The 23,595-nt window shown below is 34.2% G+C and overlaps 1 long non-coding RNA gene across 2 annotated transcripts in view; it reads right to left on the bottom strand.

Moving 5' to 3' along the window:
• Nucleotides 1-388: 388 nt before the first annotated feature.
• LOC308611300 overlaps nt 389-23,595 on the bottom strand; it is a 43,369-nt gene continuing 20,162 nt past the window's right edge. Inside the window, exons 2-4 of one of the 2 annotated variants that reach the window (XR_014014830.1) lie at nt 5,973-6,193; nt 4,364-4,452; nt 389-765 (exon numbers count right to left, since the gene is read on the bottom strand). This is a non-coding gene — a long non-coding RNA (uncharacterized lncRNA). Of the gene's footprint in view, nt 766-3,699; nt 4,453-5,972; nt 6,194-23,595 lie in introns of those variants that run through there. The other variant, XR_014014831.1, reaches the window with a different exon arrangement.

Raw genomic sequence — 23,595 nt, 5'->3', positions numbered from 1 at the left:
TAAACCACTTCTCCAATTTGTCAAGGTCATATTACGGTCATGTTGAATTTTGATCTTGACGAAGTATTAATCAGTTTTATCAACTAAAGAGAACTGTAAATGACTAAATCCACATGCTTTTCTATCATCCTAGACTTGATGAAAATATTAAATAGCCTCTGGCCCAGGATTGACCTCTACATATAAAACTTCTGTCCACTTTGGTTGAGGAGGAACTATAAATGAGTTTCATTGTTCTACCTACTTTGTTTCCAATAAATAGGTCTCTGGTGCTGATCTATTTTTATAAATTTGTGAATGAATTCCATTTGTAATATTTTTATAATATTAATATTTAATGTCTGATTTCAAGTCATGGATGAAAAAATGCTAACATCAATGAAAACTACCACTTGCCCAAATAGATTAATAATAGTAAGAACAGGTAAAGTAGATTTAAAACCTACTGTCATGTTTATTTACTTTCCTGAATTGTTCCCACTGTGCCACTTCCTTACTTTCTGAATATGACAGGTTCATGCATGACGTCCTCCTCTAGATGCTGTGCCATTAAGAAATCTCCCTGATTATAATAGGTGATCATCTATGATGGATAATAAATATGCTTGTGCATTTTCAATCACAAATCCATGTCTTGCACACTGAAATGATTTTACTTGTTGCTTGATCACGGGGACTTCTTCCTCTGAATAAATAAGACTTGACTTTGCCTCTTTATGCAGTCATCTGTTCACAGTTCTGCCTCTCTCCAGTAGACTGTGTCTCCTTAAAGACAAATGAATATTCATTCATCTTTGATCCCCTTTGCTTAGCATGCATAGTAATTGTTCAACAAATATTTGTTTAATAAGTTAAACACCAATATGCCGTGAAGTAGGAAAATCTGGAGATGTGAGTGGTCAAGATGGGGGGTGTGATTAAAGGACCCCTCTGAATTCTAAGAACAACATACTTAGGAGGGAATGCATGAATAATCAACGGGGCTGACTACTTGACAACTAGTATGTATTCAACTTTCAAATTCTATATTATAAGCATCCCTGAGTGTAATTTGAAATGGATAGACAGGAATTTTTATTTTATTTTTTCTAATGAGGAAGCAGTGTAGGTCTCTATTCTCATGGCCTCTGTTGCTTCCTATGAATATTTCTCCAATATCTTGACATAATCATTTTCAGGAAGCCAAGAGAGTCCAAAAGAAAATGACAAACAACAGAAATTGCTTTCATTTTCTAGTGTTTGGGAAAACATAAAAATAGGTTTAAGTTTTTCAAACATACTTAGATTTCATGAGATTTTACTTGGTTTATAATCAATATGATAAGATGCATATATATGTATATAGAATCATCATTCATTTTAAACTGGAAATAATGTGTATCCCCATGGCTGATCTGCAAACTGTCCATAATAAGAACCAAGCTTATGTCCTCCTAAGTCTTTTGTAGCCCCATTTTAACACATTTTCTGAAAGTTATTTCACTTCAACCACTCTAGATACTTTCTAAAAAAACAATAGATGACTTTTTAAAATTTTCCTTTCAAAATGAAAATATTAAAATATGCTACAAATTGGTGCAATAATGGAAGCTACAACTTACCATGTAAGTTTGTTTGTAATTGAGCAAAATATGTTCCAATAATTTTTGCATTGTATTTGCCTTTCTCTCTGTAATTACTAACCCTTTTTCTTTCACTATGGAATGTGAATTTTGATTTCTCATCTTCAAATTTGCCTTTAAATACATTTCTACCCTTATTTTTCTTCCATCTGGAAGCTAAGTTTTCAAGAGAAAATTTGTTGCCACAAATATTGAATGTCTTCATATTAGGAATAATTCTAATGCAACTACTTTGTACTTGGAAATGTGCCACTGTGTTTAGGAAGGCTAAACACATACTTTTGGGTAAGTTCAAAAAAGATTACTCCAATGATTCAACCAAGTATATTTCAAGCATATTGATAAGAAATTTCAAACTAATTGTGTGTGATAGCCATCAATTAAAGACGTAAAATGAATGCCTGCTATTTTAAAACATAGTTAAGCCAAGGAAAAGCTGTGCATAACTAGCATGTTCTGTAAAGATAATTGGCTCACTAACTAAATTCTACCAGCCCATTCACATTTCTAGATTTTAATTGAAGAATGGATGGAAATAGTAAGGTGAGCTCATTGCCCAATACACATAAGCATGGGACAATTTTAATTTCTGCAGAGATGCCCATATTGTGTGAAATCTTATTAATATTGTGATGGAATACAGTGAATCATGCTGTGAAAGAAGCACACATTTGTTGTACGTGTGTTCACACACACACACACAAACACACAGATACACACACATTTCTTTTCTCTCCTCTCTATTCTCATTTCAGTCCCATTTTTCCTCTTCTTAGATAACTGGTATCATGAATTGAATATAAATACTTTGAATCCATGCTTGAACTTTTTACTATATGCAAATGAATCCATGAAAAACACATGATTGCTTTGAGTTTTAAAAATTTGTAGACATGTCATCATGCCAAATATGTAATCTTAAAAATCATTTATCATGTATATAATTAATTATTTCGAGTGAAGTATTGCATTGCATCTTAAAAATAGTTTATATATGTCTTTTGTAAGCAGCATAAACTGGAATTTTTTAATTTATTTTTATTGTCTCTGTGATCAAATGTATTGTGATTATTGATCTATTTCTCCTTTATTTTTCCATGTTTCATCCCTCCCGGTACTAACTTCGTTTAAACACATTTTTCATTCTCTTTTTATGGTCTACCTTTTTATGAATCATATATGAAGTCTTCATTTTTAGTGTTTTCTGAAAAATTTGACATATATTTCTAACTTGAAAAAGTCTAAAACTAATTATCTCATCTTCCTCCTAAGCAGTTCATGGACCCCTCAAATTTTAAATCTGATCTCCAGTATTTCAGTATATTATCTAGTGTTTTAGTTTTACTTTGTACATACCCCCATTGGCTATTATTTTTTACACTCAACCGTTATTCAGATTCATTCCAACATTACAAATTTCTTTGCTGGTCACTGTTCAGTGCACCTTCCTACTTCTTTTTATTATGCTTATTTTCTTTCTTACTGAAGAACATTCTTTGTACAATGGTCTCCAATCTTGCCTAAAACACATGAGAATTATGTGAGAACTTTTTAAAGCTCCCATTATTGAAACACCGCCTAGATCACTGGTTAAAAAAAAAAAAATCTCCAAGTATTGGCTTCAGGCATCAGAATATTTTTTAATGCCTTCAGACAATTCCAATAGCTGCTGCTACTGCTTTAGTCATTTTGTTGTTGTTGTTGTTACAGTTTGTGGGTGGTAATTCCTCTTTGTCTATGAATGAAAATTTCTTTACTTCTTGTTCTTGAGTAGTTTTTTAAAATGAGGTGTAGAATTTTAATTTGGACAGCTATATGTGCTCAGTACTTTGAAGATATTATTCTATTGTTTTCCAGCATCTACCTGTTTTCTGATAAGACTGTAACAGCATCTACCTGTTTTCTGATAAGACAACAGATATTTAAAGCCAGCCCTCAAAAACAAGGCTTATTATTTCCAGGGCCCCCTTGAATTTCTTGGTTTCAACTCCTCCTCACTATTCTAATGTTGAATTTGTTTTTTCTCCTTAAATCCTGAGACTGGGGATCCCCCCCCATTTTTTGTAAGCTTGTTCATTTTCTTTTTATGTGTTGCTACATGTAAAAGCAACATATAAAAGAAAACACAAGTATAACAAACTGTGTGTTCAGATTGCAAGAAAGGATTCTCAATATCAGTTCAGCCTATCCTATTGACTGAAAGCATTTACCTTGTTTCTTTTACAACTAACTTGAATATTATGAGTCTTACATCTAATATACAGTACTCTTCACCCTTCTTGGAACGTCTATGCTCAATAAGGACATTAGTTGATTTGTCACTAATATTGCTTTCCCTACATGTGAGTGCATTCAGAGTTCTATCCTGTCCCATATACATAGCATAATCTTATATTTTGTATCTAACTGGCATCAGTTTTCCTTTTTTTTTTCGATTTACTTTTAAGGTTTACTTTTAGCAGGACTGTACTGAAACACTCTTACACCTTAATAGATCTAATTGTCTGGACTTAAAATAATAGATTTCTCTATCACAGGGGCATTTGTCTGTACAGATACTGATTTCTGTTCTCTGCACATGTTTTCATGTTATATGCCCAGTGTAATATGAAGCGAGTTAATTTATTGTGTTGCATATAGTAAAGAATCCAGCAGAATAATGTTATTTAGGGTTTTTTTTCATTATTTCTATGAATAACAACAACATCAACAATAATAGTAATAGAAAAGATAATTTCTACCTATAGCAAGTCTCAGTTTTTTCTTAAATGCAGTAGAAGGCCCTTCACACTCTATTTGTCAGCTTGGCTTCAGGTTTTCATATTGTTGGCTAGAAGACAGATAAAGGGGATTATGGACAGAACTGAGCCTGGTTTCTGCTAATCTCCAACTTGAATTCTTTCAAGGGTTGCAAAATATGATTCAAGTATTTCACAGGCCTTTATAACCTTTGTCATCTGTCTGGTATATGTGCCATCATGGGTGGATTTGGAACTGACATTTTATATCTCTGATCTCAACTGTATAAATATTTGTTTAGACTGACTATCAACATAGAACACAGACATTCTCTTCTGATGTATGGATGATAGAATAGTCCTTAACTGGGCCCCTAAGGATGGGGCAGGCACAAACTAACAGAGGGCAATGAGGCAAATTTTCAATGAACTCAGATTTTATATTTTCCTTTAGGTAAAAGAGTGGTTGCTTCTATACCAAAAAACTATTTCTTATAATTTGGGTTACATTAAAAATATCTCAAATATACAACCATTTATCTGAATCTATAATAGTGACTTGGTTTTCTCAAATACATTATATATGGAGTCCCTTAGACTGGAATTAAATTAATCATGGTTGTTATTTTTTTTTTTGTATAGACTTCCCAGCTATTTTCCCCTAGGAAAACTCTCTTAAATAATCAAGAGAAATATTTTAGGCAACATTATGTAAATCATCACCCTTATTAGATGAATTAATATTCTTGAAGTTATAGCTCATTTCATGGAAATCAGATTAACCTGATGTTATGGGCATTGTCATTTATCAGTAAATTATTTGTTAATATGCGCAGTATGTGACATAAAATATGTAACTTTAATAAGAGAATGGATCACCTCAAATAATTTAGCAAATCTTGAAAATGATAAGGATTAAAATTGTGGATGTATAAAGGACACAGAAGCTTGGAGAACTTTAAAACCATCTATTTCTCTCCTGTTTCCCTCACACAAGGAAATGAAGGCTGACACTTTAGCATGGTTTGGAAATCCTTCTAAAAATTATCTGACTTTCTCTTAGAATTAACAAGTAATTTAAAGTTTTAAGAACTGCAGAACTGATCACATGAATTACCATAATTTAGTCAAGAATTTTTTTTGAATATCCACCTTTTGACAAACATTGTACATATATATATACCAGGTTGTAGAGATGAATAAAATCATCCTTAGTCTCAAATAACTGAAAGAAAAATCCCCCAAAATTAGTGAATACTGAGGAATAAGGATGATGCTATGAGAAAATTTTTATAATGTGAAATTTATTAAGTTAAATAAAATATTGTGCTTTTGAGATTAGAATGACTTGGTTTTGTTCTAATGATACTGATGATAGACAGTGGTTGTATTTTGCAGAAGTTTTATGGGAGCAAAATAAAAACTTGATAATGTGATATAAATTTGGTCCCCCAAGGCGATTTTTATTGTTATTTCTATTGGTGTTGTTAATGAGAGAAATTTCTGTGAGCTTTTAGAAAAAAATGTGGATATCAATATCTAATAAAAAAGAAGGACAAAATAATGGATAATTAGAGAATATATATAACCAGTAAGTTAAAAATATACTCACATGCTAAGGAAGCACAGTGGTGGAAGTTTTGCTCATCATAAACTTTAACAGTGAGTAGAAGGTATCTTGGTGTCTTGGGTGTGGGAAGATATGCTAACAACCAGTGATAGATCCGTTGTAAAATTTGGAACTGTTCCTTTGGTATTAAATTTCACTTAAGACCTGTGCTTCTGGACAGGATGGAGTAACAGGAACTGGATTTACTCTCCTGGCTTAAACTGCTAAAAGTAAAAAAATATATATATATTAAACAATACTTTTAGACATTGAACAACAAACAGCACAAGACAACGGTTGTATAAAGCTGTTAATTATAATGATAACCCATAAAAACCAGTGGCATAATGTTTTGTGTAATACAGTTAAATGTTGGTGTTTGAACAAGTCCCTGGTCACCTGTGAAAAATAAAGGTGGATTCTCTTTTCATATTTATTAACAAAATGAATTTCATAGGGATGCAGTATTTAAATATGTTAAAATACTACAATTACTAGAAGAAAACATTTTTGTTTTATTTAATAAAAGTTAATTTTTAAAATTTTTTATATTTTTATGTGTTGCATTTATTGCTTTAAGATTATACAAATATGTCTTGATATAATTTAATACATGCAGCATCAACTAGAGTATTCAGTACACAGAGTATTCAATGGGTATAGGCTTAGTAGTGGGACCAAATTAGCCCTAGACTAAATTGTTTCACTTGCAGCCTAATAAGGCTTACAAGGAAGCCTCAAAATGATCAAACTATTTCTTAACTACCTCTTTGAGCAAAGTTACAAATATTTACAAAAATACAAATACGCCCTGCAACCAGTAAAGTAAAATTCACAATATCTGACATGCAATCTAGAATTACTAGGGATGCAAAGACGAAGGAAAATATAACCCATAACAAGGAGAAAAATTAATTAATGAAAACAGACTGAAAAATGGTACAATCAGTAAACAAAGACATTCAAACAGTTATTATAACTAATTTTCATAGGTTCAAAAAGTTTAAAGGAAAGCGTCAACATCTTAAATAGACATACAGAGGATATAAAAATAACCCAAATTGAGTTCCTAGAGATGAAAAATATAGTTTCTGAGATGAAAAATAAACTGGATGGGATTAAAAGAGATGAGGCAATGCAGAAGCAAAGATTGACCTCCCTGCAAAAGCAAAAGTTTGTTATTATAATCTGTCCCACTGAGTAGTCCAAATATAAAGTCTGAAATGCAAAATGCCAGCTTGGTCATCTTTTTCCATTTCAAGTTTGCTTTACCCTTTCTGGTTTGTGCTTCCAAAACTAATTAAAGTATAAAATTATGAAAATTGTATTCAATGGTATTAAAATTAAGCATCTATCCATTTTATGGATTGCCCTGCATAATGCAAATATCTAAAATCTAAATATTATGTGTATATATACATATATGTATACATACATATATGGATATATATCTCACTAGCAGAATGAAAAGAAAATATGAAAGTGCAACACAAGCTGTGGAGGAATATAGTAAAGGAAAGTAAAATGATAGTATTTTTGTTTTTAGATATAGTTGCCCTACGCAGTGGAAAAAGGATATACGGATTAGCATATTTTATTTTCTGAGAAGCATGAATCAATTTAAAAGATGAATTTAAAGAATCATTAATTTAAATACATAATCAGTCTTCAATTTTTTTGTTACTGACAACATCCCCTTTAAGATTTTCAAAATGCTGAAAGGTGGGATTCCAAGATTTTTAGTTGCTATAGAAGCAATTATTAGCAAATCCTTTCTTCTAATCTCATTACAGAAAATAGTGCCCTTTGTGCCCAGAGAACTCCCATTAGAACAGATAGCTAGTGGGAAGCAGCCACATAGCACAGGGAGATCAGCTGGGTGCTTTGTGACCGCCTAGAGGGGTGGGATAGGGAGGGTGGGAGGGAGGGAGACGCAAGAGGGAAGTGATATGGGAACATGTGTATATGTATAACTGATTCACTTTGTTATAAAGCAGAAACTAACACACCACTGTAAAGCAAGTATACTCCAATAAAGATGTTAAAAAAAAAAAAAGGAACTGCATTTCGGAGCAGCTCAGAACATAGGGTGTACCACTCTGGAGCTATCCTACATTTCCTGTGTCTGATTAAATATTGTGTATATATGCTATGTATTTATATCTCCATCTAAATATACATCTGTATCTCCTAAAATACTCTCTCACATATAATGAAGTCACAGTTTCCAGATAGTTGTTCTGGTAGTCATTAGACAAAATATAGTCTCATTTATTTAAAAAATGTGAAATGAGAGAAATGTATGAAAAACTTGATCCATCTTCTGACTGAATTTGTGGTACTGGTACCTTCAGAAGAGGAAATAATTAATTTATTGTAAATTATTTTATTCCTCATTTATTAGAGAGGAAATTTATAAACTGAAACTGTTAGGGCTTAAAGGGTTTTTGTCCAGAAGATAATATCTGTGGTTCTCACCTTACACTGAGCAGTATATCACTAGTAAACAATCAGACAAATAGGTACATTATTAAGTTATTTTATTTTCACCTGGCTTTTTAATACTATCATCTGATATACATCATATTAATTGACACTGCAATTTCTTCCTTGATTTGTATATTTTTTTCTACAAACACTTTGCATTCCAACTTCCACGTATCTGATTTACTCATCCCTGTGATGGTCTTCATCTTCAGACATCTTGCTGTCTGGGCTGTTCAACCCTGTGACAGTAAAAGCACACTCACTAGGGACTAGGAGTTTGAGAAGGACTTAGAAAATTGTTTGGAACCTGAAAAAAAGGGCTCCAGAATATGAAAACAAATCTGCAAAATGGAGATCAAAACTTGTGTAATTAATATTTTCAACTAATATTACTACAACAGCAATGTTACTCAGCTTTCATATAGTTATCTATAAATTATATTGGATATGTGACTTGGGCACATTTTAATGCATTTGATAACATTTAGGGTAAAGCTTCTAAAAGGGCAATTGCCTAGGACTGAGGAAGGTTTAAAAATGGCCCTGCACAGAATGAACTAGAAGTGACTTCAATGGGAGGCTGAGGCAGAGATGCTGGACCCGGAGAGTGACAGAGCAGGCGTACATTGGAGACAGCTTTCCTATATAGGAGAGCCAAGAATGTGTTACTTATTGAGGGGGGAGCATGAAGGTAGTGGACCCTATAATGAGAATCCTAGGATTGCTCCTAGATTTCTAACTTGGATAAATGACAGGACGGTACTCTTTGGTGAATACTAAAGGAACAGCAACAGCAGCAAAAGTCTAAGAATGGAACTTTAACATATCACAATGCCAGCTTTAAAGTAAATTTGGCATTCTTCCCTTTTTGAATGAATGAAAATACATTAATTAAAGACATACACGGGCTTCCCTGGTGGCGCAGTGGTTGAGAGTCCGCCTGCCGATGCAAGGGACACGGGTTCGTGCCCCGGTTTGGGAAGATCCCACATGCCGCGGAGCGGCTGGGTCCGTGCGCCATGGCCGCTGAGCCTGCGCATCCGGAGCCTGTGCTCCGCAACGGGAGAGGCCACAGCAGTGAGAAGCCCGCGTACCACACACACACAAAAAAGACATACACATTCACACACCTGCTAATATCTGCTCTTCTGCAATCGTGTTTTCTGTATAGTGTCTAAATATCTATTCCAGTTGAAGTAGTGCTTCAACACTTCAATATGCCTCTTTTCAGCCAAAAAGAAAAACTGTCTATGACTGTTTCAACATATTTTAAATATATGTATAATCATTGCCAACTTGTCTGCTTTGCAGATTCTAGTTTCCTATACAATATTTAATATCTCCCTTTATTGAAAATGTCATTGCTCAGTATTATGATTGTTTTTCATTTTGATTATATGTCTGAATATTAGAATTATTGATTAATCTCTTTATTAATGGAATAATCTCAGCACAATGTTCAATACACTTCTTCTCTACCATTATTATATGTTATTTTAAAGATTTTCCATACAGTTACTTTAAATGGGATTTTCAGATTTTTCAGGCTTTTTGAAGTCAGCAGGATAGGCTCCAGTGAGTAAAAGAAATGCTGAAGAACAACAATATGAATTAAACAAATTTAAGTAGTTAAGAAAGCACTAATCTAGTCATTGAGAAATGTATACTAATATTTACATAGTATGTATATAAAAATCAATAGTTTCTAAATGAGATAATCTACTGAACAAAATATCTTAAAATATGAATGAAAAGATGTTGTAAAATCTCTATATGATTAAAGTACAAAACTTTTTATAAGCTTGGAAGATAAATAATAAGTGCATTTTTGTCTGGGAGACAAGTTGTTATCTGGGAAACCTCAAGACATTTTGTAGATTATTGAAATCACTTTACTATCAATCTTGAGCATTTCTCCTATCAACTCTATAATTAGTATTGGAAATTACCATGATGACTCTATTTCACTATCAGGAACATTGAGGAAACTATTTCAAGTGCTAAACATTGGTTTTAACAAATAAAAAACAATTCATCTGAAGAAGATGTTACAATGAGCAGAGGAATTAAAAGATCTCAAAGTAGAGAAATTTCACTGACTGCAGTATAAACAACTTGAGGGTAGAGAGTGTCTGTTTTTCCTGTTTGCCCTCCAAATTTGGGAACAGTTTTATATGCACGGTGCAGGGTAATAAGCAAATGTTTAACAAATGAAAAGTACTGAATTCATTACCTTGTGGTACAAATTAGGATTTCTTTTGTACTGTAACTAGAAGATTTTAACTTCAGCATTATGAATTATTAATGTCTTTATCTGATTCCCAGTTCTGTGTCAACCAAACTTATTTGAGTGATAATTAGAGGACTTCATGTTTATCCTATCTTCTAGGATTTCACTTTTGCATATCTGTTAATTCATAATTTTGACATTTTTATAGCACAACCAAAGACTATAAAAACACATAGAGCAAGCACTTGCCAAAGAACTCTAAATAAAACACATCTCAGATATGAAATTAGATCCATGCTTGGTTCTACTTCTAAGTGCTTCATCTAAAGAGAGACGTGCAACACTGCTGCATGAATTAATCACCTAGGGTGACTTTTAAACCTACCAACAGCTGGCCCCTCTATCATATCTGATTGTATTCAATAGTCTAAGTGATAATAATTTTTGGATCAAGAACTTTATTTTACTGGTTGTAAAGGTGGGCACATGCACACGCACACAATCCCCAGTGCTTTTAAAAATTGTGGGACAGAATTAATCATAACTATTGAGTTTAAATGCCATTTATCAACTTATTAAAGTGCAAGCATGCAGGGAAAATAAGCTAAAGACAAGACTTTCGTTTTTCAATTTATTTTTTAAAAGTCTTGTAGAAATCTTTATGAAATTAACACAAAATGGTGGTACCAAAAATCTTTTTGCTTTGTTTATTCCCTAGTCTGTGGCAATGTAAAGAGTGGAAGTTAACCCGGAATTTAAGTTAAGGAAAGCTATATTGTATTAAGTTTAGCCAAAATTCTCTAACTTGCCATATTTTTTCAAATAAATAAACTTTCTATTCTCTTCCCTCTCTCCTCATCTCCCTTAAGGTATGTCAACTCTAACCCCGCCCCCCCATACACACACCTTGTTGCCTCTGATATTATCTCCTCTACTAGAGGCGCTTTTGTACTTATTGCTACACGATAGTTCAACAATAAAATGTGATAAATGCAGGCAAAGGTGTTTCAAGAAAGAAGGTAAATGTCCTTACACGTTTTCAACATAGAAACAAAAAGTTTACAAAACAGCAAAATTAAAAAAAAATAGTTATAGATAAAGTTTGCAGATAATGTTGTCATCCCTCTTAAAAGAAGAGGGATAAGGCACAGAAGAAATGTAGTGTTGAGGACAATGAAAATCAGCAGTTATTGAAATCTATTTATGCTGCATTCAATGGATTTAGAAGACAGAGGCTTGAGTGCTGTCGTTATTACTTGTTTGCCATTTGATGGTGGGCAAAATATTTAATTTCATTGGGTTTCTCTTTCTATGCCTCTCAAATGTGGATTCCCAGGCTAAGAAAATATTTCAAATCTTTTCTAGGTCTAAAAGTCACAGACCTTAGTGTACCCTTTCTAAAGGCCACATTTTCACAAAAGATAGCATTCTTGTAAAACACCTTCATAGAAAGAAAAAGCTATAGTTAGAAAGCCCACTCAGTGTCCAGGGTTTTCTGAAGTCGTACTGCTGTTTGTAACCAGGTGTAGGCCAGTAGGACAACACATTTGCTTTAATAACTGTCCAGATTTCTTGGAGTTAAAGATAAGTGTTTCATTATTCTAAGTGTTGACCTAAGAAATTATTGAAAATAAGAATTGTTCTAATTTACTTCTTGAATTGCCCAGTTCTTACATGGCCTGACACGAAAGGCGATGTAAAAGATTGCATTTAAGTTTGGACATATAGCCTTCATCCTGCTGTTTCATCACAGACCTCTTACAAGATAAACACGTGCAACCATTTTGAGTTTCTGAATGGGAGTGCTCCTTATAGTATTTTCCCCTTATAAATTTCTTGCCAACTTACTCCAATTTGAATGCAGGTAGAAATTTATAAATTTCTCCAAGAACTTATTTTTATTTTTATGAATCTTACTGATTTTGTGTTAATACCGAGGACTTTATCAAATTCATAGACATTTGATAGAATAAAAAGCAAAAGCATAATTCGGAAAAATCCAAAAACCTCAAATAGAAAATAAGATGCTATGTTGTTAGTAACAGAAATTAGCACAAATAGACTGAAAAACTGACCACCATTGTAAACTGAGCTTTTAACTATGGCAGTCGCCAGGAAAAGGAGGGTTACTCCTCTTTTTTTTGCCTTCTTTTAACAATCTCGAAAATTAAAGAAAGATTGAAATGACAATAAAAATAATTTATTTCCCAAACCATTTGAGAGTAGTTGCTAACACAATGCAATGTCTCCCCCAAATCCTCTAGTATTTCCTACAAACACATATCCAAATATAATCATGAAAATAAGAAAATTAACACTGACACATGACCACAGAGCTACTAATCCTCAGACCCCTTTCAAGTTTTGTCAATTATCCCCATCATGTCCTTCATAATAAAAGGATCAGCCCAGTGTCACATGTTGCATCTAGTTGTCCTGTCTCTTTAGTTTTTTAATCTGGAAAATTTTCTCAGGCTTCCCTTGAATCTCATGAACTAGAAAGTTTTAAAGAATATGGATCAGTTATTTTGTAGGATTTAGCTGTTTGTATTTGTCTCATGATTATTCAGGATATGTGTAGTTGGCAGGAATAACACAGTGGTGAAGCTCTGTTCTTCTCACTGCTTCCTATCAAACAATTTTGGCAAACTTTTAACCTGTAACCTTACTGGAATATCATGTGACTCATTTGATTAAGGTGTATCACCCAGTCTTCTCCATTGTAAAGTTATTTTTTTCTCCTTCATTATTAATAATTTTTGTGGTAAGGCACTTTGTAATTATGTAAATATCCTGTTCCTCATCAAACATAATTTACTCAATTTAATTATTTAAATCAGTATGAACTCATAGACTCCTATTTTATTCAATTGAGTATAATACATTTCTGCCATTATTTATTTTGAGGCTGAGATTGTTCAAGATTTGTCCAGTGGAAACCCCTTCAGTTTGGCTTCTATATCCTTTGATGTTTCCCAATTATTCTGTGATATCTCCCTTCTTTTTTTTTAACATCTTTATTGGAGTATACTTGTTTTACAATGGTGTGTTAGTTTCTGCTTTATAACAAAGTGAATCAGTTATACATGTATCTTCATATCTCTTCCCTCTTGCATCGCTCTCCTTCCCAACGTCCCAATCCCACCCCTCTAGGTCACAAAGCACCGAACTGATCTCCCTGTGCTATGCGGCTGCTTCCCACTAGCTATCTATTTTACGTTTGGTAGTGTATATATGTCCATGTCACTCTCTCACTTTGTCACAGCTTATCCTTCCCCCTCCCCATATCCTTAAGTCCATTCTCTAGTAGGTCTGTGTCTTTATTCCCGTCTTACCCCTAGGTTCTTCATGACATTTTTTTTTTTTTTTAGATTCCATATATATGTGTTAGCAAACGGTATTTGTCTTTCTCTTTCTGACTTACTTCACTCTGTATGACAGACTCTAGGTCCATCCACCTCACTACAAATAACTCAATTTCGCTTCTTTTTATGGCTGATCCCTTACTTCTTGAAACAATAATATGTTCTAGGGTCATCTTATATTTTCCCTGTAGCGGTTCTAGAATCAGCCATTTCTCCAAAGACCTTTAGTTCCTTCAGTTGGAGAGCTGTATTTAGAAACCAAGATCTGGACACTAGGTGTATTCATTGCTCTTGGGAAGCAGTGGTCCCAGGTACTCTCAATAGGCAGAGCTAGGGGATTTATGTACATATATACATACACACATATGAAAACACATATTCATAACCATTTACACATATTCACAAACACATTCATAAACATATGCATACATATAGTCTATGTTTTTTCTATAATGTCTCTACATTGAAAATCATGTGTTCACATTAACATCCTCCATTCCCTTTCAACACCCTTTCATTCTAGTTTTTGCCCTTTTCATATTTTAACTCCCTCCACAGATATTAAAATAACACTGATTACCATATTCTTAATATCCTTAATTATTTGATCAATCTTCCTGTATTTAAGTAAATTCTTGTAGCTGCCACTTTCCCATCCGCACATTTTCTCCACCTGGCACGGGTTAGGACAATCTGTACACAGTGGTTGCCAAGGCCACTTCCTCATGTGGATGCCCTTTCACACGAATCAGACTTCAGCAGTCAACTCCAGGCTCCCTTATGCAGACATCCTCTCCCCTTTCTCAGACTCTGAGACCCAATGCCAAGTCATTTGGTCCCTTGAATGCCCACCTCCCCCATGCTGACAAAGGGTTATTTTACCTCACTTAATGGACTAATTTGTTCAAGAAGGGAAGGGATCACAACACTATAAAGCAGTTATACTCCAATAAAGATATATAAAAAAAGGGAAGGGACAAGGAAGGGGATGAAGAAAGGGAGGTGGACAGGGATGAACAGGTATCTTTCCTTTCTAAACAATATTTGAAGAGGCCCTTCATTTAGAAGTTGCAAAGACATTATGAAGTAGCAGCTGAAGAACTGAAACAATGACATATATTTACACATCTGTATCCCTACATCTATGACACACAATGTACACCTAATTTTATAGCAACCAAAATATAATTTAACAAAACTTATGATGCTTAGCCATACACTTTAATACTCAGCAACTTAAAAAAATGTGCAGTGCCATTTGGCTGTTAACTATCATCCATTTATATGAATGGATGTGTAAAACTCCTAGCCAAGAGTGCTTGGGATAGCGTCTCTACTGATCCTTACTGGATCCTCTTCTTCTTTTGTCACTCTTTTCAGTCATTTGTTGATTCTCGATTGTATCTCATTGGTGACTTGCATGACCATTGGTAATCATATCTGGGCAAATACCCCAGCTTGGTGTCTCTCAAAGGGCTGACTGAAAACCACCTGCAACAGAATCAACTGTGGTACTAGATAAAATTCACGTCCACAGGCCCTGTTCTGATTTCCTGCTCAGAAGCTCTTTAGAGAGTAATGAGTATTTGGAAAATACCTTAGCTAATTCTCACACATTAACACTGAAACCATGGTGGAGTTTGCATGTCTACAATTCCTCAAAGTTCACGGTTTAAAACACATAGGTCTCACCAACTACAGTTCTTTTATTTTAGCTTCATCAATTCACATTTGTTATTTAACCAACTTGGAAATTGCCAGATGTGTGAATAGCCGCCAAAGTAAAATGTATCTATCTTTTGCAAAAATGTCTTCTACCAAATGTCTCTACAAAATGAAATGTAAATACCTTCTAAGATCTTGCTTGGAGGAACCTTACAGATTTTTTAAATCTTCCAGGTTTTAGGGAATAGCAAGTGCAAAGGCCCTGATGTTGGGAAAGCCACTGCAGAAAGAAAATCTGGATGTGTGTGTGAGAGAATAGTAGTAGTAAACGAGCTTGGAGAGTAGGGCAGAAGAAATACTGAATAAAGCATGTGGGACAGGTAAAAAGTTTAATTTTTATTCTAAAGTGATGGGAACAGGTTTTGGGAAATAATGTGATATGATTCATGTTTTTTTGTGTGATTATTCTGGCTATTGTATTGGTTATAGACTATAAGGATTGGAGCAAGAGGGGAGGAAGCAAGGAGGTTGTGGAAGAGGCTGCCTATTGCATTAGATGAGGCAAGCAATGATGGCTTGGAGTAAGTAAAGACGGCAAGAGTAAGGTGAGAGGTAGGTGGATTCAGGATGTATTTTCAAGTTAGACTGGCAAGAATTTCTGATGGACTGGACACAGGAATTGTGGGAAAGTGAGAGTTTAAGGATGAATCTAACATTTTTGGCCTGAGCAACTGGATGAGTTATGGAGCCAGGAAAAACGGGAGTGCAATGGATGGATCAAAGCAAAATATTTAGTTTTATTTGCTAAGTTTGAAATGTCTATTATGCATAGATTGGAGATATTTAGTGGGAAATTGGAATTAGGAGTCTGGAGGTTTGGTGAGTGCTTAGGGCTAGAAGTACGAATTGGGGAATCATAAGTCATCTTCCCATTCAAGTAATGGGACTAGATTAAAACTCATGAGTAGTTAAGGTAGATGGAGAGTGAAGGGGGCCAGGAATGAGCCTTAGGGCATTCTAAAAGACATTGAGGGATGGGAGGCATCACCAAGGGAGACTGCCAAGGAATGGTGAGTGAGGAGGGGAGAAATCTAGGAGAGTATGGTGTCCTGGTAGCCAGTGAAACAAAATATTCATTCTGGAAATGATGAGGTTCATTTCCCAAAGTTTCTTGAATTGATGATCATTTGAAACTTGGTATTTTAAAAAGAGCTTTAGCAAACAGAAAAGAGAATAATTTTCTATCATGAGTGATTGATTGCAGTAGCATGGGGAATGGAAAAGTTGTGAAAAGGGAATCAAGAATCTATGTAAAAGACAATTTTAAACAAAAGTATTCATTTAAAAAACAAGTACACAATATTTAGACATTATATTTTGTCTTTGTGTCAACAGCAGCTACAGCATGCTGTAAGTGAAAGATGAAGGATTACAGTTTAATATCAAATCAGGGAAAAAGGTGAAATAGTTGAATTCTTTGTAGATTTTTAATAGATTTCAAACCTCTATTGGTTTTGAATAATGCCATATTTCAAACATAATTTTCTAAATAATCATAACAATTTTAGAATCAGAATAAACCTTATATAACCTTATATAAAACTTATTTAAATGCACATATAGTTCATTTTTATGGGTAGAACTAGGACTCTGATTTTCTGATTACCAGTACTATTTCTTATTGCAACACACTGTTTAAATGTATAGATGATTGAAAAAAAGAGCATACCAGTGATCTCTTAAATGTTTTACAAAATATTAAGTAATTACAATTAGGGGAAATAAAGCTCATGAGGATTAAATTACAGGAAGAGTTTATAAGAGGGCAAACAAGTAGGAGATGTTTTTCCACACAGATAAATATGAGGTTTTAGTAGAAAATGACCAAAACTGCATTTATAAGGTCACGATACTAGCTAAATGAAATAAAGACAACCATCATGTAAATAACATATAATTTTGAAGGTGAATTTTGAATATGGAGACTGGTACAGATTAACATCTGATTATAATAAAAATCAGACAGGCAGGGTAACAAGGTCTTCTTCATCCAATCACAGCTTATCAGGAATAAGGGAACCTCTTGATACTTAGGTATGTGCCATTTTAGGACAATGAACTTGCTACAAAGTGAACACCTGATACAAGAAATAGTTTAGAAACATAAATATGATTCAAGAAATTCATGGATGGTGAAAGCCATGTTGGATTATTTCAAAAAGTTAGGGATGACTTGGTTAAGTAACTTCTCTTTTTAATAACAGAATAACTGTCACATAAAAGATCTCACTATGCCATTGACAAAGATAAAATCCCGGGACGCCATGGCTTCACAGTCTAATAGTCTAGAGATACAATGTCCAGTATAGTGTCCATTAGTCACAAGTGGCTATTAAATACTTGAAATGTGGGCAAGTTTGACTTAGGAACTGAAATTTTAATTTTATTGAACTTACATTTAAAAATTTAAAAACACATGTGACTAATGGCTGTAGTTTTTGACAGCACTAAGAACATTTCCATTATCATGGAAAGTTCTATTGACCAGAGCTGACCCATAACCTTTTTACTTAATTTTACATTTATTCCTCTTTGCTAAGAAAATCCTCTCTCTTACTAAAAAACAATATTAGCAAGATGGCTAGATATAAACTCAAGATGCAAAAATCTATTGGATTTCTATAATCCAGGAACAAAGAGAGAGCTTAAAAATTATTTAAAATGGAAAAAAAAAACTACCTAGGAATAAATCTAAATAAAAATGTGCAAGACATTTATGGAGAAAATGAAACCTTATTGAAAGATGTTAAAGAAGTCTTAAATAAATGGAGAGGTACATCTTGTTTATGGATTGAAAACACTCATCATAATGGTGTAAGTTTTCCCCAACTTAATTTATATAGTCAATACAATTACAATAAAAATACTTAATAGAGGTTTTACAGGATTGCCAATTCTGAAATTTATGTGAATGGTCAAGAACAGCTCAGACACACCTAAAAAATCCATTCATTACAAAATGGTCCTGGAAAACTTAATTATTCATAAGAAAACAAAGAAATTGGATAATATAGACAAGTCGATTGTAAGTGCATTAATGGCTTGAATAGAAAACAAAGATACACTAGAACGTTCAAAAGAAAATATACTATATCTGGGTAGCATTACACTAGGGAAGGACATTTTAAGTAGAACAAAAAGACACTAAGCTAAAAGATAAATTTGATTTCATTAAAATTGAGAGCCGCTATTTATCACAAGACAACATTAAAAATGTTAGAAGGTATGAAATAACTTATTTGTGTCATATATAGCTGACCAAAGATTATTTGCTTGTATTTAAAAAACAATACAAATAAGTAAGAAAAAGATAAACAGTAGAAAAATGGACAAAAGATATTCTCTGGACTTCACAGAATAGGAAACATAGGCAACTGTTAAACAAATGAAAGGATTCTCAGCCTATCAGTAATTAGAGAAATACAAATTAAAATTGTTATGGACTGAATTGTGTTCCCTAAAATTCGTATGTGGATGCCCCATCTCCCAATGTGGCTGTTTGGAGACAGGGACTTTAAAAACATAATTATGGTTGAATGAGGTCATAATGGTGGGGCCCTAACTGATATGACTGGTGTCCTTGTAAGAAGAGAAAGAGATAAGAGGGATGTATACACACAGAGAAAAGGCCATGTGAGGACATAGCAAGGAAGCAGTGGTCATCTGCAAGTCAAGGACAGAGGCCTCAGGAGGACCCAAAACTGCCAACATCTTGAGCCTGGACTTCCAGCCTCCAGAACTGTGAGAAGATAAATCTCTTGTTTTTTAAGCCACTGAATCTGAGGTATTTTGCTAGGACAACCTGAGCAGACTAATACAAGGAACAAAAGACTAGAATGGCCATTCTAACTGGTGAAGCTATAGAGCAAAAGGGCTGAAAATTGATTCCATAACTTTGGAAGACATTTTGACATGAATTTTTAAAGTTGAATATTTGAATTCCCTACAACTCAGCAATTCTACTCTTAGTATGTCTACTCTTTTACTTATGTTAAATCTTGCACATGTGTACCAGGAAACATTAAAATAAATGTTCATGGAAGTACTGTCCGTAATAGGCCCCAAACAACCCAAATATCATTAATAGAATAATAAACACATTTTCTTGTATTTATACAATAAAATATTATACAGTAGTACAAATGAATGAACACTAGTTAAAGTAAAGTGGATGAACCTTAGAAACATAATGTTGAGTAAAAAAAGCAAGCACAGAAGCACAGATATCAATTTTATAAATCTCAATAATAAGCAAAATCAGATAAAAATTATGTGGATGTTCAACATAAAGCCAAGATCAGAGTGATTTCTTTGGTGAAAGCAGGAAGGTGGGATCAGGGTAGAGAACAGAGAGAAGACTCAGCAGTTTTGATTCTAGTTCTTAGTTTTGGTGGTGTGTTTGCAGGAGTTTTTATTATTTCTCATAACTTACATAGAATTAAATATATTCTTTTGTAGATTATCTAATAATATTTAAAAAATCAAAATCCATTATATACCAAAGATAACCCCTAGACATTAATTATAGAGAGTCCACTTTGAAACAACATACATAGTTACCCATACATCTTCTGTAGTTGAAAGCTTTTAGCTATGAAATTCTTCCCCCTTCATAGGAGGACTTTATGTTCCATAATGAAGGAAAATTGTTCCTACTTTAGGACAATTTGCCTTCTTTATTTAAGTGATACTAGTCCTTTGGCTGCCTAGAAATTTTAAAAACAACTGATAACTACATCTACTGCCTGCAAGAGAATAAAGGAAAAGGAGCATAGGAGGCAATCTCATACATTACTGATAAACACATACAAAGACAATATTGGTACAAAGCTATTTCTCCATATAGCAACTCTGAATTTTATTAATAAATACATATATACATATATCAAACATTAATAAAAGAATAAAATCCAATATGAGTACATTTGCTCTTTTTTTGCAATTAGTTCCAGGATTCTATTTTAGATTATTACTTCATATCTGCGAGAGTTGGGTGTGTGTTTGTGTGTTTGGTTTTATGGAAGTTGCATTGTGCTAAAGTTTACATTTCTTTCTAGAATTAAATGGCTTTTGTTATCCCTTGGGAATACTGAAGATAGCAACAACAGATTACTACCTACCGGTGGAAAAGTATAAATAGCAATTTTAGCTGCTAGTGATTCTGAAAGTGCCCTTAACTTTGTCCTTCTAAAAATGCTCCAAGAATTATGTTTTGCAAATCCACAGATTTACTATCCATATTCAAGTCATTTACGTGGACAAAGAATGTAGCCTGCGGTATCAGTACAAAGGATGTTATAGCCATCAAGCCATCAGCCACTGAAGCCACCCCCAATGCTGCACCCTGAGGGGATTCAGGATGGAGAAAACAGGATACTGGCCCTAGATAATTAAAGTGCATATCAAGGGAATGATTTCCATGAGACCAGATTCTTGCATCTCACCATATATAGAAAAGTGCTAAATTTATTTAATTAAGATGTCTAGTTTCTTTAATTAACAGTAATCTTTTGATGTTCCAACTACCTGGGTTTTTTTTTTTGCAAGAACCCCTAAATATCCTGTGCCCTCCCTTACCTCTTCGGAACAGTCCCTCAGAGCTATCTGAGAGGTTGTCTCCTGTTTAAGTCCTCAGTATGTCCTCCAAATAAAACATAAATCTCAACTTTTAGGTTGTGCATTTTTTTTCAGTCCACATTTAATTGTATGGCTCACGTAGGTACTATGCCTAGATGTAATGGGATGAGCTGTAAATTATTAAAACTACATAAATTTTGTCAGCTCTACCACTAGCTGAGATCAGGCTTTCATCTCTGGATACTTCTGTCATAGACCATGGTAGATATGGGGTCTGTGTTGGTCTTAAAATTATTCTTAGAATTGTGGGGACTCATTCATTCTTTCAGCAAATTTTATTGCGTATATTCTATGTGTCAGTTACAGTGCTGGGTCTTCAAATACAGAAGTCAACACACGAAAATACAAGGATAAAACACATTTTCGACCATATTAACTTTTTTCATTCATTAATTCATCCCTAAATCATTCAACACGCATCTTCTTATTGAATACTGATGAGGGGTCAAATGCTAGGCTAAACACTGAGTATATAACTGCAAATGAGATGGATAGGCCCTGATTTTGATGTCACTACTATCTTTTGTCCTGCCATATAATGGCACAGCTTCATTATTCCCTTTACCCTAAGTTTTTATCACAAATTGCTAATGAAAATAAAACTGTTAGTGGAGTTTCAACATGCATAGGTAAATGAGAACATAGAACTCCCCTTTCGCATGCCCCATTCTTCTCCTTCTAACTCCCTATGTGAACCCACTTTGTGCCAAGACCAAGAATTTGTGCCCCAATAAGAACCAAGCTGATTTCCTCACACTGACTGGGGCTATTACTCACTTAGAAGACATGATGCTTAATTTTGATAAGCAACTAGAAGACCATGGAGACAACCTATAAAAATGATTTGTCTTGGGAGAAAATACTAAAAAGGGTTAATGTGCTGTTCCACATGTCTAACCTCCTGGGATTAAACCACAGGCACCAAGATCACCAAGTGTACTTGGCAACAATGAGCTAAAAATGAAAAAAAAAAGCATCATACTGTTATTGTATTCATTTTCCCCCAAGGCACTCTCTGATAAACACCACAACCTCTAAGGGAATTGAGAACAGCTTCCTTGTGGGGTAGGTTAGATATGCATCTTTTTCCAAGCAGTTATATCATACCCAGCTATCAGCACACCTTATTTAAGGTGATTGTAATGTATGAGATTAAATGTTCCTACCTGATTGGAAACCTTCTTGTCCTCAATTCATTGGCTATACTGGATTATTTTTCTTGGGTCAGACTTCCAGAATTCTACCAGAAATCGTTCCTCTGGGGAAACCAGGCCTTCCCAGAAACTCAGGAAACTGAAATGGAGACAGCAAGAGAGAAGGAAATTATTTGGACATATAGACCTCAATTGTTTGGTTTTAAGTATACGTCCCAGCAAACATCTTCTAAATGGTATAATAACTTTAGAGAAATTCACGGTTTATAAGTTTGTGTACTCATAAACTGAACATATTATGATAAAAGCACAGGTTGCATTTTGTGTCTTCAACCCAAGCAAACACTTCAAAAAAGGCCCAGTTATCCTTTGTTCATTAAGACACAAAGAGAGGGCAAAAAGGGCAAGTTTCTAAGTCTTTTTCTTTAAAATTTACTTCCTTTCTTCAGCCTTCATCAAGATCTTCATGAAATTAACTTTACTAAAGTTAATTATTCATAAAATAAACATACGAACCTGCAGAAAACTATTTCACAGAGACCTGTAATGTACAATATCCATCGCATACATGCACCATGAGCTTGTCTTTTCTAGCACTGGCATACACAAAACTCTGTGTGTGTGTGTGTGTGTGCACATGTGTGTCTTTTTTGTGTGATGGAGCCATAGGGAGAAAATAAATCTATTGGCTGCAATTCAGTGATGTAGAAAGATTTAAGGGTAAAGGAAAAGGCTACATCAAGTGAAGCAATAAAGTCATGAGGTTGTGCTTCCATAATAATAACAATAGCAGTCTTCTGTAACCAAGGGAGCAGGCTCCTCAAACTATAGTCACACCTGTTAGACCATCTGCCCATAAATTTCACACTATCATTAATGGAAAACAAATGGCACTGTCTCTCCTTCCCTTTTTTTTTTTTTTTTTTTTTTTTGCGGTACGCGGGCCTCTCACTGCTGTGGCCTCTCCCGTTGCGGAGCACAGGCTCCGGATGCGCAGGCTCAGCGGCCGTGGCTCACGGGCACAGCCG

The sequence above is a fragment of the Mesoplodon bidens genome, assembly GCF_964165515.1.
Source record: "Mesoplodon bidens genome assembly, contig: HAP1_SCAFFOLD_179, whole genome shotgun sequence".
In the NCBI taxonomy this organism is placed as follows: Eukaryota; Metazoa; Chordata; class Mammalia; order Artiodactyla; family Ziphiidae; genus Mesoplodon; species Mesoplodon bidens.
The sequence above is the reverse complement of the archived record's forward strand: the minus strand, read 5'-3'. Positions and strand labels throughout refer to the sequence as shown.